Genomic DNA, 18,704 nt, shown 5'->3' with positions numbered 1-18,704 from the left:
AGTCTTAATTCATTTAAGAGTGAATTTGTCCTTTTTTTTTTGTAAAATAAGATTGTTTTAGAAGGAAAAAAAATCCCAACAGTTCTTTATCCTTATTGTAATAATGATTATCTCATAATTCATGGTAAGGACTTGAATTCAGTGTCAAGTAGGAGCAGTTCTTTGAATATAAGAAATTGACATACTGGGTCAGATCAAGGGTCCATCAAGTCCGGCATCCTGTTTCCATGGCCAATCCAGGCTACAAGTACCTGGCAAGTACCCAAACACTAAGTAGATCCCATGCTATTGATGCCAGTAATAGCAGTGGCTATTCCCTAAGTGAACTTGATTAATAGCAGTTAATGGACTTCTCCTCCAAGAACTTATCCAAACCATTTTTAAACCCAGCTACACTAATTGCACTAACCATATCCTCTGGCAACAAATGCCAGAGCTTAATTGTGCATTGAGTGAAATAGTTTTCTCTGATTCGTTTTAAAGGTGCAACTTGCTAATTTCATGGAGTGCCCCCTATTTCTTCTATTATCCGAAAGAACAGATTCACATTTATCAGTTCTAAAGCTCTCATGATTTTAAAGACCTCTGTCATATCCCACCTCAACTGTCTCTTCAAGCTGAACAGACCTAATCTCTTTAGCCTATCCTCATAGGGCAACTGTTCCATCCCCTTTATCATTTTGGTCGCTCTTCTCTGTACCTTCTCCAGTCCAAGTATATCATTTTTGAGATGTGCCGTCCAGAATTGTACACAGTAGTACTCAAGGTGCGATCTCACCATGGGGCGATACAGAGGCATTATGGCATTTTCCGTTTTATTTACCATTCCCTTCCTAATAATTCGTAACATTCTGTTTACTTTTTTGAATGCTACAGCACACTGAGCTGACAATTTCAAAGTATTATCCACTATGATGCCTAGATCTTTTTCCTGGTTGGTAGCTCCTAATATGGAACATAACATTGTGTAACTACAGCATGGGTTTTTTTCCTATATGCATCACCTTGCACTTGTCCACATTAAATTTCATCTGCCCTTTGGATGCCCAATCTTCCAGTCTTGCAAGGTGCTCCTACAATTTATCACAATCCGCTTGTGATTTAACTACTCTGAATAATTTTGTATCATTTGCAAATTTGATTACCTCACTTATCGTATTCCTTTCCAGATCATTTATAAATATACTGAAAAGCACCGGTCCAAGTGTAGATCCCTGAGGCACTCCACTGTTTACCCTTTTCCACTGAGAAAATTGATCATTTAATCCTGCTCTCTGTTTCCTATCTTTTTAACCAGTTTGTAATCCACGAAAGGACTTCGCCTCCTATCCCATGACTTTTTAGTTTTCTTAGAAGTATCTCATGAGGGACTTTGTCAAACGCCTTCTGAGAATCCAAATACACTGCATCTACCGGTTCACCTTTATCCACATGTTTATTAACCCCTTCATAAAAATGAAGCAGATTTGTGAGGCATGACTTCCCTTGGGTAAATCCATGCTGATTGTGTTCCATTAAACCATGTCTTTCTATATGCTCTGTTATTTTGATCTTTAGAATAGTTTCCACTATTTTTCCCAGCACTGAAGTCACCTTTGGCCGCTGCAGGGATGATGAGCAATCCTTTTTCAGCCCTGGAACAGACAAAAACCAGAATTTGGGACCAGAAAAGGCTGGGAGGCCCAAGGGAATACTTGTACACAAAAACAACTGTCCCCACCCGGATGGACTTTCAAACTGAGAAAAGAATTTATTTTAGAGATCAAAGTACAGAAAGTTAGAAAAATATTGAGAAATACAGTCCAGCACTTAATGTCAAAGGCAACTTCAGTCAAATCATCAAAACATTCACAGATGTTAATTTACAGTTTGATCACATTCACTGCAACAGAAAATCCTCTAGATATTGTTTCTTCTCCAGCTCCTCACCAAGGTCTCTCTCTTCCTTGAGACCCATTGAAGAACCCATTTTACAACACTTATGCAACTGTGGGCTTCCCCAGACATAACCAATTTTCCCCTGGACTTGGGGTCATTATTCTTCTTGGTGACCTGCAGCTGTACTGGAGGGAATTTCAGGGAACATCACTCGAGGTGTAGCACAGGATGGCAGAATGGGATATAAGGGGGTCTTCTGCCTAGCTAGCCCCTTTCCTTGCAGGTTGGGCCTTTGGGTGCTAGGGCCCAGTAAGACCCAGTAAGACTGCAGTGGCAGTACATGGTGAGTCTGTGAACAGGCTGGACCTGGCAGTCCTGAGGACAGGCTGGATGAGATGAAGCTATAGAAAGGCTAGACCAGGCTGGATGTGACGAACTTTAAACAGGTTGGACCGGGCGAGGCTGTGGATAGACTGGACCAAGGCTGTGTCTAGGAGCAAACACAAGACAAGGACAGAGACAGGGTGCAACAACATTAGACTAAGACAGGGTAGGACCAAGAAAGGACAGGACTGGAAAAAGACATAACAGAGGCAGCAAGACAACACAGAATGAATGTGCCCGAAGGCAGCTAGACAGATGGCCCATAGGCCACTGGACAACAGAATAAGGACAGATAGGCCACAAGACAGACAAGGCAAGAAGCAGAAGGCCCGAAAGGCACAAGGCCAGGGCAAGGCAAGGAACAAGAAGGCCAGATGGCCACAAAGCAAGGCAAAGCAAGGAGCAGCAAGGCTCAATGGCCACAAGGTAAGGCTAGGAACAGAAGGCTCAAAGGCCACAGACGAGGTTAGGAGCAGAAGACCCTAAGGCCACAGGCAAGGCTAGAGGATAGGTAGTGAGAAAGAGGATAGACAAGGAGCCAAAGATAACACCATGAACCAACAGGTGCCTATGGCAGAGCTAGATTACATAGGGCAGTGACCTGGCTGTGGTGAAAACAGAGGAGAACCGTGGCCAGTTTGCAGAGTATGCTCATTGAGGTCCCCTGTTGGAGGGGAGTCTGCAAGACAGGCTGAGTCATGAGACCAGGGAAGAGATGGTGAGGACATATTTGAGCAAGGCTTGCCAGAGGCCTCTGCTGGTAGGGAGGCGTGATAGTCAGGGTATGGTGAGGCTACATAGCAGCTGAAATCATAACACTACTGTTCCTCCAGCAAATTTCCTCAGCTATTATCTAGCCCTGAAGGCCTTGAGGCCTAGCATCCGTGACTGTAAGACCCACAGCCTCAGAAATCTATCTCACAATTCCTCCCCAGTGCATGTAGAAGCACCTTTTTTGTCGCCACCTCTAACCCATCCTCTCTGGAGGAAGGCACTCACCATCACTCAACGCTAGACACATACTGTACCTCTGTGAACCTCTCACCACTGGACAGTTCTAAATTTGCTGAATGGCTCCTTTCTAGTGAACCTAGACAGGGGTTACATACATATGTCATGAGAATATTTTCTGCATTCTTATAGAATGTTTGTCAGTATCTTGACCAGTATTGGTTGTGTAGGGTTTGTCTTGATATATTGCATCTATATTTATTTATTTATTTATTTATTTAGGATTTTTATATACCGACCTTCTTAATACAAGTATCAAATCAGGTCGGTTTCCAAAGAACAAAACTGTCGCGGTTAAGGCGTTACAATAAACAGAGTTTCTGAACATAGGAACATCAATAAATATTACATAGGCAACAGTAACTCGACAAAGTAACGTGGATAAATATGGGTACTGGCTAAATAGGGGTAGTGTAACTTGGGATATACAGTTAATAGAATAAAGTGTAGATGGGCGCAAACATGAGTAGTGCAAGAGCTCAACGAACTAATGCATCTATATAATGAACTATATCCAGTGAGATAGAGCTAGAATATATAACGTGTGTTAGGTTAGTAAATGTCTTTATGACTCATAGCAAACCTCATTAAGTGGAGCAACCTGAAGTGAGTCACTTTTCTGCTTCCTAATGTAAGCAAATAAAAGTACAGCATACTCAAGAGGATTGACAGCATAGACCACACAGTATTAATTAATCTAGGGAGGTGGTGTAAAGCCAGAGGGTGTGCATTGAAGCTGAGGAGGCGCTGCATTAAGAGAAAGTAGCAAAGTTTAGGAGACCTTGTAAGCTTGAAAATGTGATCCCTGGCCCCAGTAGGATAAAGTATTTGTCACAGTGGGTGAGGCAAAAGTACATATTTTGAAAATGTCATTGGGGCTAGGCAGATTTAATCAGGCATGATGGGAGGTTGGAGAGAGGGAGAGCTAGGTAGAGTATTAGGATACACTGTTTTCTGTGCGGGGGTAGCAGCAACATAATGTATGCATTCAGTGTAGAAGTAAAAACATTTTATTGGGGAAGAACATAAAGGTTTACACAGTGTAGGGTGACTGAATAACATGCCTAGAAGGAACAGACTTTTTGGGGCCTTGACTGAACTAATTTTTCCATCTCTCGGTGCCACACTCGGGTTTGTAGATGCTTTTTCTAAAATTATATTAGAAACGACGTACTTATTCTCTTACAGACCTTGGGGTGGGGGGGGGGGGGGGGTGTAGAGGAGAGGGATTGCCCCTTTTGTAGGAATCTGGACAAGTATTCTCTAGTTTCTTATTTTGTCCTCAAGGGAAGAGTTAGATGAAAATAACCAATTTAAATTCTGTTAACTTCTTTTACAAAGGCTATTTCACTTTTGTTATATACTTACTATAAATATTGAACTGAATCCACATAAAATACATGCTGAAACAGCATCCAAAGTTTATCTTCTTCTTAAAGTGACTAATTTCTTATAAATACTCTCCAGATAACCCATATACACTCTTGGGGTTGAAGGTAGGGACAGCATATAATAGTTTTCTTAGTAAACACTTGCTGTATCTTTTCACCTTCCTAGCTTAACTCTCCTAAAGAGCTTTTTCTTCAGCTCCTGATGGGGATAGCATCCTCTGAGGTTTGTCTTTCTGCATGTGGAACACTCATACATTGTGGTACTCCCCCTGGCAAAACGTACATCTATCATAAGGATCCGTGATAGACATGACATATTTGCACCGGGAGCCCTTATTAATGCTACTGACCTTCTTCACCTTGTGAGACAACAGCTGAAAAACAGGCAAGGCAAAAATCAAATGGATCGGTTTTACCAACAAACTCAAGCGATACCATCCAGTACACCGATGGTGGTCTCGAAAAATTAAAAAACTTGAAAATGATCCACAAACCCTATCAAGTGAAACCAAAAGAGGTGAGATCAGAAGATCCACAAGACCCCACTTGCAAAATACTGAAAACTTGAATTAAAAAAAAAAATTCTCAAGAGGAAAGATAGAGGTGACAGCAGAGCTCCACAAAAAACAAGAACTGAAGGGGCCCTGCACAACAGTGACATAGGTCATGGTACACATGCTCAACTGAGCATGCCAAAAGCTTCCAGAAGCTTTTGTGTAATCTTCCTGCATCGGGCTTTGTTGGATGACATCACCTACACGTGAGGACTTTACATTCTGGTGTTTTTGGAGAAAATTAGGGAGCCAACTAACCCCTACAAGATGATGAATGATTTGTAAAAAAAAAAAAAAAAAGATAAGAATGATGTCAAGTTAGGATGTCACTTAGTAAAGGAACTGATAAGGCAATAATGGAAGTCACAGACAGAGACACAAATACTCATTCAGAAAGATGAACCCTAGAGGATGCTGTTCCAATCAGGAGCTGATGAAAAATCTCTTTAGGAGAGTTAAGTCCAGTCTATCAACATTGCAGGCATTGATATTGAGGGACTTGGAAGCTCCACCGATCGCCGTTAGTACATCAACAGGGCATCGATCGCCCTTTGCATCAAGTACCCATAGTGGCCAAAAAGATCGGCCACTGTTTAGCTCCTCCTACTCGATGAAAATGAAGGGTCCTGCTGCTTCAGTTTTGGCATCAAAGAATTCCAATGATGTGTATCAAGCAAAGGCCAAGAATCATCAGCATCAGTCTTCATTAATGTGTGATGCCAGAAGTGGGAAAATTCTGGCTGCAGTTATAAATCTCTCACAATAGTCCTATTGAAAGGACAGCACATCTTCACATCACTCTCAGGATTTGCAACAGACTCCAAGGGTCCATATGTTAGTCACTGATTTTCCTCAAGTGACCCAGGAGAACATGGTCTCTCTTCCTGCTACCCATGAGCTATTGTCATTGACAGATTTTGAGGAGGAGTTGGACAGAAGAATTTAAGAGGCGTTGGGCACCAGCATTGACATCAGTGGCCTTGCAAACTGAGGCCCAAGCTCTAAGAGAATTTGGCTGATGTCAATTCTTGGAGGAGCATAGTTATTGGGTACCACCACATCGATGTTAATTTCTGGTGCATCAGCTTCTCCATGGAATCTAAGTTGATCAGAGTCTAGATTCCAACATACAAGAGTGATTCTTATTGTGGCCTTGTCTGTTAGCCAGATGCAAGCTCAGGCCATACCACCAATTTCTAATTCTGGGTCGTAGTCTTTAGCATTCCTGGGGATATGCTCACAGCAAAGGAGAAGGTCTCCTCTGGAGACCTTCTCCTTTGCCATTTGATTTGAAGAAAGAAAAAGAATGTAGGGCAAAAATGCTTGATATCTTCCAGCTTGTGGATCCTTCTCAAGGAAATTGTTGCAGTGCCCATCCATGAGATCTTTCAGAAGATGCAGATGAGAAAATGGGAGGACTCCCCCCCCCACCCTTGCCCTATATCGCCAGTATTTAAGAAGGCAGACACAATATATTTTCCCAGAAGGCTCTCATATTCTAGAAGCAACAACTGCTTCATCAGTTAGTTGTGACTGAATTCACCCTCAAAAAGGCCAAGTCATCTAGAACCCTTTCTTCAGTGCTCCCAGGGAAGGATTCTCATGCCTTTGACCTTATTGGGAGAAGGATTTATGATGGAGCTATGCTCAATGCCTGCATAGCATCCTACAATTTCTTCATGAACAAATACATGCAAAGCATTCTGAAGGATGAGAAGGGCTTATCAGAGCTACTCCCTTAGGAACAGCGTGGATACCCTCGAGTAATGTGACTAATGAACGGAGTGTGGAAAACGTTGTCCATTTAACTATTGATGTTTTTGAGACAGCATTGAGTCTTTCTGTAGTTTGCATTGGTATGTGTAGACTTGCATGGCTGCAGACTTCAGAAAAATGTCTAGAGCAATGGATAGAATCTCTTTGGGGATAAGGTCAGGGAAGCAGTGGGTCAATTAAACAGCCACTACACTATGCTTCAGGCCATCTCCACTGCCACTCCAGACCTGTCCTTCTCATCTAGGGGATTTATGAGTGGGGTGTCAAGGAGGCTTTTCTATTTCTCACAGGACAAGCAGGATGGTAGTCCTCACATATGGGTGACTTCATCAGGATGGAGCCCAATCACGGAATACTTTTGTCAAAGTTTCTAGAACTTTGGCACCTACTGGGCATGCCCAGCATGGTACTAACCCTGCATCCAGTAGGGATCTCCCTTCAGTCTTTTTTTTTTTTCCACGCAGCTTTGGCTACGCGGATTTTTGGAGCTCTTCACAAGTTCCTGACAGGAATTTTCTTCTCAGGAAATTTGTTCCAAAACTTGCAAAAGTTTATACCCCCTAGGGGTCTCCCTTCTCCGCCATTGATTGCTGTGTCTGTACGGTAAGGTTTTCCCATTTTTCGATTGGTTCCCGGTGGGGACCGCTTTGGGCCTTGTCGGCACCGACCACGGCCGGCCTCAATTTTCGACGGTTGCGATGGCGACGGGTTGTCGTCAGTGCCCTGACTGTCCGAGGACAAAGTCAATCACAGACCCTCATTTGGTCTGTGTTCTTTGGGCTCGTCGCACAATGTAGAGACATATACCAAATGTGTCCAAATGACACCAAAGGGCCATTGGGCACATCTTGAGAAAATGGTGCTCTTATTTCTGCAGCGACCATCCTCAGACACCATCGACACCGTCCCCAGGGAAGCAACGCCATCGGTTCGATGCGGAGGAGTCTCGCTCAGTGTCTCGGTCTTTGGCGTCCCCATCATTGGTGCCGGAGGCAGGGAAGATGGAGCACTGTGAAAAGCACCAGCATAAGCATTGGAGGCCTGTGCCATCGACATCGGGGACACTGTTGGCATCTAGTATCAAGCCACCGAAGAAAGTCCAGGCTGAGTAGCTTAAACCCTCCTCGAAGCTGGATGCACCGAGGCGTTCCCTGCCTTCGGTGGGTGCGGCAGCCGAGATTCCACTGGGACCGGTGGACCCTCCGGCATTGCCCGCCATGCCTCCTACTCCGGACCTGGGGTTCACGACTCCAGCGTTCCATGAGGAATTGCACCGGATGGTGCAAGAGGCAGTGGTCCAGGCCATCCAGGGCCTTCCAAAGCCACCGACTCCAGCACCGGTACCTGTGCCGGAGCCGGCACCAATGCCACCGATGCTGCATCCTCTTCTTGATAAGCTCGATGTGCACATCGATGCCCTGCCCATGGTGCCGACGAAATCTCTGATTCCCATGGCTCCATCAACACCCACTCCGCTCTCTTCGGTTGAAGAGGACTCGTCGAGGCTGGAGCCTGTCCCGGGCCCTTTGAGAGTGAGTGCTCCGAGGCGACTGGAGAAATCACCAATGCCATCGATGCTGGTGCGCCCTGCACTGGAGCTGGATCTGGATTTGTCTGTGCTGGGGCCGAGACCATCGATACCGACACTGATACCTTCAGTGCCCAGACCTCCTCCAGCTGGGGGAGGTCCCTTTGTTCCATTAAGACCACTGCTGGATTCGGGGGATGAACCATATGATCCATGGACGGATGACACCTCGGATTCCCAGGATTCGGCTGATGTTCCCTCAGAACCTTCACCTTATGAGGAAAGGCGTAAGTCTCCACCAGAGGACCTCTCCTTCATTAACTTCATCAAGGAGATGGTGGAGACTATTCCCTTTATGCTGCAGATGGAGCAGGACTCCAGACATAAAATGCTGGAGGTGCTTCAGTTCCTGGATCCTCCAAAAGAGATGTCTGTCCCAGTCCATGAGGTTTTACTGGATCTGATGCAGCGCAATTAGGAGCATCCTGGGACAGTCCCTTCTGTCTATCGCAAGAGGGTGCAATCTATCTGGTGCAGCCCTCACCTGGCTTCCAAAAGACGCAGCTGGCGCATCAGTCGGTGGTAGTGGAGTCTGCCCAGAGAGGGCAAACGTCCAAAACCTCACTCTTCTGCACCACCTGGGAAGAAGCAGAAGTTTTTAGATGCTTTAGATGATTTATTTATTTAGATGATTTAGATGATTTAGATGATTTATTTATACCCAATTGTTGGATGTAATTGTATATTTGTTTAATTGTTCAATCTGTTTGATGTAATTTTCTGTTCCTTGTTCCGTGTAAACCGAAGTGGTATGCACTAGTGCATGAACTCCGGTATATAAAAGCCTTTAAATAAATAAATAAATTTAGGGCACAGAGTCTTCCTCGGCTCTATGCTCATTTCACGTATTGCGGCATATCAATTATATATGACGCAATACAATCGAAATCTCTTCAAGCAATTGCAGGACTTTGGTGAGTCCCTTCTGGAGCAGCTTCAGATCAGCTGAACTCTATAGTTAAGAAAGGCTTCGATGCAGGGAAGCATGAAGACCGATCGGCGTACGACCATCAGCGGCCAGTATAAGTGCAAGATGCTAGGCTTGGCTAAAGTCCTCGGATCTATACCTGGAGGTTCAAGATCATTTGGCTGATCTCCCCTGCACAGGAGATATTCTCTTTGGAGACAAGATCCAGGAGATGGTGGCACAGCTGAAGGATCACAACAAAATACTCTGTCAGCTTTTGGCCGCTCATGCTGAGTTTTCAGTCCCCTCCAAATGACCGTTTAGACGGGAGGCAAAAAGGCCAGCTTACAAAGCCCGAATATATTATCCTCCACCGGCACAGGCTCATCCGTCCCATCCGTTCCAGAAGCCTTCACCATGACAGCCACGGACTCAGAAGGCACAACCTCCTGACCAGCCTAGTCCTGCTGTGGGATTTTGACTTCCCACTAGAGAGCGAACGTCATCCCCCTCTGCCATCTCTGCCTGTCAGCAGCCGGCTCTGCCACTTCACCACCATGTGGCTAAAGATCACCACAGACCAGTGGGTCCAGTCAGTCGTAGCACAAGGTTACCATCTAAACTTCCTCTCCATCCCATTGGACTCACCACCTCAGCCAGGGTGGACTTCCTCTGACCACTGTCAGCAGCTGCAGGAGGAAATAAAATCACTCCTACAAGCCAACGCCATAGAACCTGTTCATCTTTCCCAAAGGGGACAGGGCTTCTACTCCCGATACTTTTTAATCCCAAAAAAGACGGGAGGCATTCGTCCCATATTAGACCTTCGTGCCCTAAACAAACATCTTCGCAAAGAGAAGTTTCGGATGGTAACCTTAGGCTCCTTACTACCGCTTCTCCAACAAGGGGATTGGCTTTGCTCTCTGGACCTAAAAGTCGCATACATGCACATCGCAATTACCCCGTCTCACAGAAAGTACCTACGATTCCTTATCGGAAGCCAGCACTTTCAATACCATGTACTTCCATTTGGCCTGGCCTCAGCACCTCGTGTCTTCACAAAATGCCTGGCAGTAGTAACCGTGCACTTAAGAAAACTAGGCACTCATGTCTCTCCTTACCTAGACAATTGGTTACTGAGTGCTTGGTCGGCAGAGGAAGTTCTTCACTCCCTCCATCTTACGGTGCAGCTGCTACTGTCTTTGGGATTTCTCATCAATTATCAGAAGTCTCATCTGATTCTGTCTCAAGTCCTCTCCTTTATCGGAGTGGATCTCGACATGATCCAAGCAAAGGCTTTTCTTCCCAGGGACCGAGCTCATGTGCTGGCAGTGCGGGCGCGTACTATACAATCTCGCCGAACCACGACGGCTCATCATGTCCTAGTCTTGCTGGGACATATGGCATCCTACCCAATGGCTCACCTTGCCATGAGAGTAACGCAGTGGACATTAAAGTCCCTGTGGTCACAGGCACATCATTCAATGTCCAACATTGTCCAGGTTACCAGGCAGCTTTGCCTCTCGCTAGAGTGGTGGATCCAGGAGTCCCACCAGCTCAAAGGGCTACCATTTCAAGCTCCAGAACCTCAAATCATCTTAACAACCGATGTTTCCAATCTAAGTTGGGGAGCACACGTCAACCATCTGCAGACTCAGGGAATCTGGTCTGCAGAGGAGTCACAACATCAAATACATTTTCTGGTGCTCCGAGCGATCAGATATGCTCTCAATGTTTTCCAGGATTGCTTGTCCAACAAAACAATCCTAATTCAAACAGACAACCAGGTAGCGATGTGGTACATCAACAAGCAGGGGGAAACCGGGTCCTACCTTCTATGTCAGGAAGTAGCGCAAATTTGGGCATTAGCTCTCTCTCACTCTATGCTACTGAGAGTGACCTACCTGGCGGGCGTGGACAATGTTCTAGCGGACCAACTCAGTCATTCGTTTCAGCCTCACAAGTGGTCCCTCAACCCCGCGATAGCGGACTGGATATTCCGGAAGTGGGGAGCATTGACCTCTTTGTGTCGATTCACAATCGCAAAGTGGAGAACTTCTGCTCCCTACATCTCAGTCACATGACTCCACCAAGGGATGCTTTCGCCTGCTCCTGGGTGACAGGCCTTCTTTATGCCTACCCACCACTTCCTCTCATCAGCAAGACTCTCGTGAAGCTACACAGAGACAGGGGTCTAATGATTCTAATAGCCCCCTACTGGCCGCGACCTCTCAGTGCGTCCACAAATTCGATTAGGCATGGAGCCATCCCTGATATCTCAGAAGGACGGACAGTTGCGCCATCCCAACCTTCAGGCCTTGTCTTTGACGGCTTGGATGTTGAAAAGTTAATCTTACAGCCTCTCAATCTATCGGACTCTGTGTCCCAGGTCCTGATAGCTTCACGAAAGCCTTCTACTAGGAAATATTACCATTCCAAATGGAAAAGATTTTCCATGTGGTGCTTGTCCAAGGAGTTAGACCCTTTTACCTGCCCCACAACTCCATTTTTAGACTACCTCTGGCATCTCTCGGAGTCGGGTTTGCAAACTTCCTCCATTAGATTACATTAGGGATGTGAATCGGGCTTCGAACGATTGAAAATATCATCGATATTTTCAAAATCATCAGAAATCGGGGGCTCCCCCAAAACGATAGGAAAACCCCACGATATTGATCGTGGGGGTTCCCTTATCGTTTTGGGGGAGAGTAGGAAAAACGGCACACAAAAATAACCCCTAAACCCACCTCGACCCTTTAAAACTAACCCCTTAGCTTCCCCCACCCTCCCGATGCCCCCATCCAGTGTTCCTACCATGTGACAGGGTCCGGCCAATGGCACGGATACCCTGTCACATGGTAAGGGCAAAGGGCTATCGGCGCCGGGAGCGGGAGGACGGCCCGGAGCGGGAGATCGCTCCCGGGACCCCCACTGGACCACCAGGTACCTGTAAAAAGTTTTTTTGGGGGGTCGGGAGGGTGGGGGAAGCTAAGGGGTTAGTTTTAAAGGGTCGGGGTGGGTTTTTTGTTTATCGGCTCAGGCGCAGCCGATAAACAAAACCACGATCGGGCCCGATGCAAAAAAACCCACATGTGAATCGGAACTGGAATCCGAACCGATTCTGGTTCCGATTCACATCTCTAGAGTACATGTCAGAAAGGTGGCCGCCTTCCATCGAGGTATAGGAGATGTCTCCATTTCGACATAACCTTTAGTGATACGTTTTTTGAAAGGCTTGCTTCACCTCAAGCCCCCTCATCGTTCACCGGTCCTGGCTTGGGACCTTAATGTGGTTTTAGCGGGGCTCATGAAACCTCCGTTTGAGCCTCTGCACTCCTGCGAGTTACAACTTCTTACCTGGAAAGTACTCTTCCTTTTGGCTTTCATGTCTGCCCGCAGGATCAGTGAGCTACAGGTATTGGTAACATACCCCCCTTATACGAAGTTTCTTCATGATCGGGTGGTCCTCCGTACTCATCCTAAATTTCTGCCAAAAGTAGTCTCTAAATTCCATTTAAATCATTCTATAGTTTTGCCTACTTTCTTTCCAAAACCCCACTCACATCCAGGATTGCAAACGTGCGTTAGCTTTTTATTTGGAACACACTGCAGGCCATAGGAAGTCCACCCAGCTATTTGTATCTTTCAATGACATTAAACTGGGTATCCCGGTGGGAAAGCAGACCCTGTCCTCCTGGTTAGCGGACTGTATTTCTTTCTGCTACCAGCAAGCAGGCCTTCCACTACAGGAGCGCGTAAAAGCGCACTCCATTAGAGCAATGGCAACGTCGGTAGCACACCTTCGGTCTGTACCTCCTGCTGACATCTGCACAGCTGCTACTTGGAGTTCTCTCCACACTTTCGCAGCCCACTATTGCCTGGACAAGGCTGGCGCATAAGATTCACTTTTTAGCCAGTCAGTTCTGCGCAATTTGTTCTCAGCTTAATACCCAACTTCCTACCATGGCCCGCTGGGATTTAAGTCTGCCCGCTCTCCAAAATCGCCCCTGTTGTGGTGCTTGCTGCATGTCTTTGGGTGCTTTTGGTACATGCGCGGGCATCCTCAGCTCGTTATTCACCCATATGTGAGGACTACCAGCCTGCTTGTCTGCTTTCTCACAGGACAGCAGGATTTTAGTCCTCACGAAACCCACCCGTCACCCCGCGGAGTTGGTATGCTTGCGATTTGTTGTTTTATTTTTCGCACGCTCTTTTACGATACATGAGACTGTAGGGAGACCCATTACTGGATGCAGGGTTACTACCATGCTGGGCATGCCCAGTAGGTGCCAGTCAAAGTTCTAGAAACTTTGACAAAAGTATTCCGTGATTGGGCTCCAACCTGATGATGTCACTCATATGTGAGTACTAACATCCTGCTTTCCTGTGAGAACACCTGTTACAGGTAAGCAACTCTACTTTTAACCTCAGAGATTCCCTTTCCTAGAAAAAGGAGACTGGCTATGCTTCCTGGATTTAAAGGATGCATATACCCACATAGAGATTTCCAGGTTACAGGAAGTATATCAGACTGGTAGTAGGAAAACATCAACTCCAATACCACATACTGCCCTTTGGCCTAGTCATCCGTACCATGCATGTTCACAAAGGGCCCAATATTCAAAACGTTCAGCGCTATTTAGCCTGATAAGCGGGACTTATATGGCTAAGTAGCAGCCACTGAATATACGCCTACAATCAGTGGCCACCACTTAGTCACTTGTATGGCTAAAAGTTACACGCACAAAGTAGGCATCTACTGGGAGGCTCGGGGTGGAGCGAGTTAGCCGCATAAGTTACATCTAAGTTTAAGAACATAAGCTATGCCATACTGGGTCAGACCAAGGGTCCATCAAGCCCAGCATCCTGTTTCCAATAGTGGCCAATCCAAGTCACAAGTACTTGGCAAGAACCCAAACAAGAAATAGATCTCAAGCTGTTATTGCTTATTAATTAATAGCAGTTTATGGATTTTTCTTCTAGGAACTTATCCAAACCTTTAAATTCAGTTACACTAACTGCCATAACCACATCATCTGACAGTAAATTCCAGAGCTTAACTATGCGTTGAGTGAATAAGAATGTTCTCAGATTTGTTTTAAATGAGCTACTTGCTAACTTCATGGAGTGCCCTTAGTCCTTCTATTATCTGAGAGAGTAAATAACTGATTTACATTAACCTGTTCAAGTCCTTTCATTATTTTGTAGACCTCTATCATATGCCTCTTCAGATGTCTCTTCTCCAAACTGAACCACCCTAATTTCTTTAGCCTTTCCTCATAGGGAAGCCGTTTCATGCCTATGCCCATGCCCACTCACATTCTCAGTTCTCTCCCTCCTCCTTTGGGCTGCAGGGCAGTGTAGTAGCTTTGTCTTCCTTCGAGTCATGGAGTAATGCAGCAGCGGCTTCCCTCGGGCCCGAGACTGAAAGGAAACTTCCAACTTCTTGTGCCTGTGCAAGCAGCTGCTACACTGCTGCCTTGTTTCTGTATGCATGGCTATATGCAGGGGTAAAAAATTTGTTTCGTTTTTAAGTTCATTTTTGGGAGCTTTTTTTCACCACAAATTGCAATTTGTGGAATGTTTGTTTCTTTTACTTTATGCATATTTATTGGCCTGCTCAAAATAAAGGAATAAAACGGAAAATGTCTAAATGCCTCTGTATCACTCCATGGTAAGACCGCACCTTGAATGCTGTGTACAGTTCTGGTTACCGCATCTCAAAAAAGATATAGTTGCGATGGAGAAGGTACAGAGAAGGGCGACCAAAATGATAAAGGGGATGGAACAGCTCCCCTATTAGGAAAGACTAAAGAGGTTAGGACTGTTCAGCTTAGAGAAGAGACAGCTGAGGGGGGGATATGATAGAGGTGTTTAAGATCATGAGAGGTCTAGAACGGATAAATGTGAATTGGTTATTTACTCTTTCGGATAATAGAAGGACTAGGATACACTCCATGAAGTTAGCATGTAGCACATTTAAAACTAATCGAAGAAAGTTCTTTTTCACTCAACGCACAATTAAACTCTGGAATTTGTTGCCAGGGGATGTGGTTAGTGCAGTTAGTGTAGCTGGGATTAAAAAAGGTTTGTATAAGTTCTTGGAGGAGAAGTCCATTACCTGCTATTAATCAAGTTGACTTAGAAAATAGCCACTGCTATTATTAGCATCAGTAGCATGGGATGTGCTTAGTTTTTGGGTACTTGCCAGATACTTGTAGCCTGGATTGGCCACTGTTGGAAACCGGACCCTTGGTCTGACCCAGTATGGCATGTTCTTATGAATAAAGGTGATCTATTTTTCCACTCCTTTTCTTCACTACTTTACTCAGAACCTCAATTGTCTGTTTTTCATTTGTAAAAATGTGGTGTACTGCAGGAGAAAAAACTGAGAAAACATCATCATGGATTTGCTTAAAGTACTGCTTTGCAAAATTAAAAGTCCAAACAGACTAAACGACATCATTCAAACCTACCACAAACATTTGCTAATGTGCTGTGCCAAATAAGATGGCTTTGGGCCTGGGCTTGGGCCCTGGCCTAGTCCAAAGCCCAGGCATCAAAACCCAGCCTTTGGGCCAGGCTGCAACATTAGGCTCAGCCCTGGTCTAGGCTGAGGCCTAGTCATCGGGACCTGACCCAGACCATGCTTCAGAAACCCAACAGATCAGGTAAGTAATTTTTGGTGGGGTTCTGGTCATTTGCTTTGGTTTCGGCCAAGATCCCGGTGTCATGCTCAGGCTAAGCTGTGACGCTTGCTTTGGGTTCAGCCTAAGCAAGGCCCCAGCTTTGGATCTAGACTCAACCGTAAATCATATTTGTTTAATTCAGGGGACCCCTGAATTTGTTTCGTAGTCCCTGAATGAAGCCAATTGTCCCTTATTTGTTGTGTTTTGCAAATTAATTTAAAATGAATGCACATCCCTACAGCCAGATGCTCCTCTTCCTTCCAGCAAGTGATTGACTCATTTTCTCCTACATCCCACCTACATGGCCAGGTAGAAATCACCTGGGCTGTACAGGATGCTTCCTTAGCCTTAGTTTTTCGATGTTGACCTGCATGTCTCTGTGCCTTTCTGTCTGGTTGTGCACTGTATCTGTCTGGGTCTGTATTTGGGTATCTGGGGGAGGGGGGCAGAGGGAGGTCTGAGGCTAAGTCTGTCTGGGTATAGGATATCTGTGTCTCTCTGTGTGGGTATGCAGTGTCTGTGTGCCTAGTGTCCATGTTTCTGTGTGTTTATGTATTTTCTCCCTTCAACAACTTGAAGAGGAACAAAATAGGAGCTTTCAGACACTGATTATCAATATGGCTTCCTGGTGGCTTGGCAGCTGGTTCAAGAGCTGATTGGTTGGCAAAATAATTTGACACCAGGTCAGGAATCCAGGATACCCTTCCTGTGTGTGTGTGTGCATATTTTTTATGATGTAACCCAACTTGGGGGGGGAGGGGACTCAATCAACTGATGGTTAGAAGAGTGGCCGTGGCTCAAAAGGTTTCGTTCACCTTTGCTGTTGTCAATAGCTGGTATTTTCTCAAAACAGAGTTAACAAAGGGGGAGGATAATTTTCAAAGCCATTTATCCATGTAAATTGGCTGCCTAAAATTGCATTCCTTCAACACGGCTAATAGCACACATGGTGTTCCACATGTGAGTATTGCCAGCCACATTTAGAGGAGAGGTGCCCTAAGGCTGTGTTTAGGTTGGAGGAGGAATATAACTTTCCCCATAGACACAGAATGGGAGAAAGCCTTTAGTAAATGGGCCTCATTGATTGCATTTTGAACTCTTCATGTCGGTGTTTTCCATTAAAAAAAAAAACAAAAAACCAACCCATAAAAAGCATCTGTAAATATCCAAAACTACTTTGTAGCCGCAGCAAATTTCAAAGTGAAAGTACATGCATACCTCCACTTTGAAAACTGATGCAAAAGTTCGGGGTTAAAAGTACCCATGGATTTTGTTGCAATGTGGACAGTTTGAAAATTGCCCCTTTGGTAGAAGTCATGAACTCTGCCAGTCTGTTTTTAAAAATGGAGTGAGGAAATATTTCATTTCTGATTTCCTCCTCAATCTACTATGCACATTCATCAAGTAAATAGTGTCTGCTTTCTGCCCACGTTTAGAAACATAACAGCAGGAAAAGACCATATGGCCTATCTAGTCTGCCCATCCACACCAACTGCTCAGCACTACAATTCCTGCTTCCCCCTTACAGATTAGAAACCTGTTCACATAGCTTTTCTCACCTTTTCTACTCAAATTCTCTCCTTATTCCTTTCCTTTTCATTTCCCCTCCCATCTTTCCTTTATTCCATCTCTCTGTTTCCTTTTTTTACCCCTCTTTCACTTGGTCCCTGTCTCTCATCTTTCCTTTGCCCCTCTCCATCATTGCCCCTCATCATCCTAAATTTTGTTGAGAATAGCAGATAGCAACTGACTGCTCCGTATCAGGCAATTTGGTCCATTTACTCTAGCAGCAAAGAAGAAAATCATCAGGGTTTCTGTGGCCAAGTTTGCCTAACTGTAGCACTTTCTTCCTATGTTTGGCAAAATCTGGCGGCAAAAAGCCCAGAATGACACGGTTTTCCGTGATTAAGAGGAGCATGGGATCCACACAGCTATTCAAAACACAAGATGGCAGAATTGTAAAGACCACGGGAGCTGCAGTGATTATCCTTTAACAAATCTCTCATCCTGATCCTTCAGAAAAGCATTTGGATCATTCTTATCTCCTTTATAAAGAAAAACTACTGGAAAAAATGTTAAACTTTGTTTGGAACATAAGTCTTCCTATAGGCACTGTTCTCTTCTTTCATATGGCTTTAGGAACATACATTATCATCATCATTTTAATTACAAGTTCTCCAACAAAGCCAGTGCTCTGCTGGAAAGTAACTCCAGAACCATCCTCAAACTTGTATCTGGGACAAGATGCTATTATGTACTTATTTTATTTGTCAAGTTTTATATACCGTCGTTCAGTTTCGCCATTGCAACAGTTTACATAGGGTTGATTTCTACAATCGTAAATTTGTTGACTTGGCTATTAGAGATTAAGGTATCTATTTATTCATAGGGTTATTCTGGTATCGTTTGGACTAAGCTGGTAAAGACGATTAGGTAAAGAGTCAGTAGGAGTTTTGGTAGGCTTTTGTAAACATCCACGTTTTTAGCTCTTTTTTGAAGGTTTTTAAATTTTGTTATGTTCTCAAG

The 18,704-nt window shown here is 44.9% G+C and overlaps 1 protein-coding gene across 10 annotated transcripts in view; it reads left to right on the top strand.

Annotated features, from left to right (window-relative positions):
- The window catches only part of LOC115075772 (ankyrin repeat and fibronectin type-III domain-containing protein 1-like), a 1,084,545-nt gene that overhangs the window by 741,126 nt on the left and 324,715 nt on the right, over positions 1–18,704 (top strand). The window lies entirely within an intron of this gene.

The sequence above is a fragment of the Rhinatrema bivittatum genome, chromosome 14 (genome assembly GCF_901001135.1).
Source record: "Rhinatrema bivittatum chromosome 14, aRhiBiv1.1, whole genome shotgun sequence".
Classification (NCBI taxonomy): domain Eukaryota; kingdom Metazoa; phylum Chordata; class Amphibia; order Gymnophiona; family Rhinatrematidae; genus Rhinatrema; species Rhinatrema bivittatum.
This window is presented reverse-complemented; position numbering and strand designations above follow the sequence as displayed.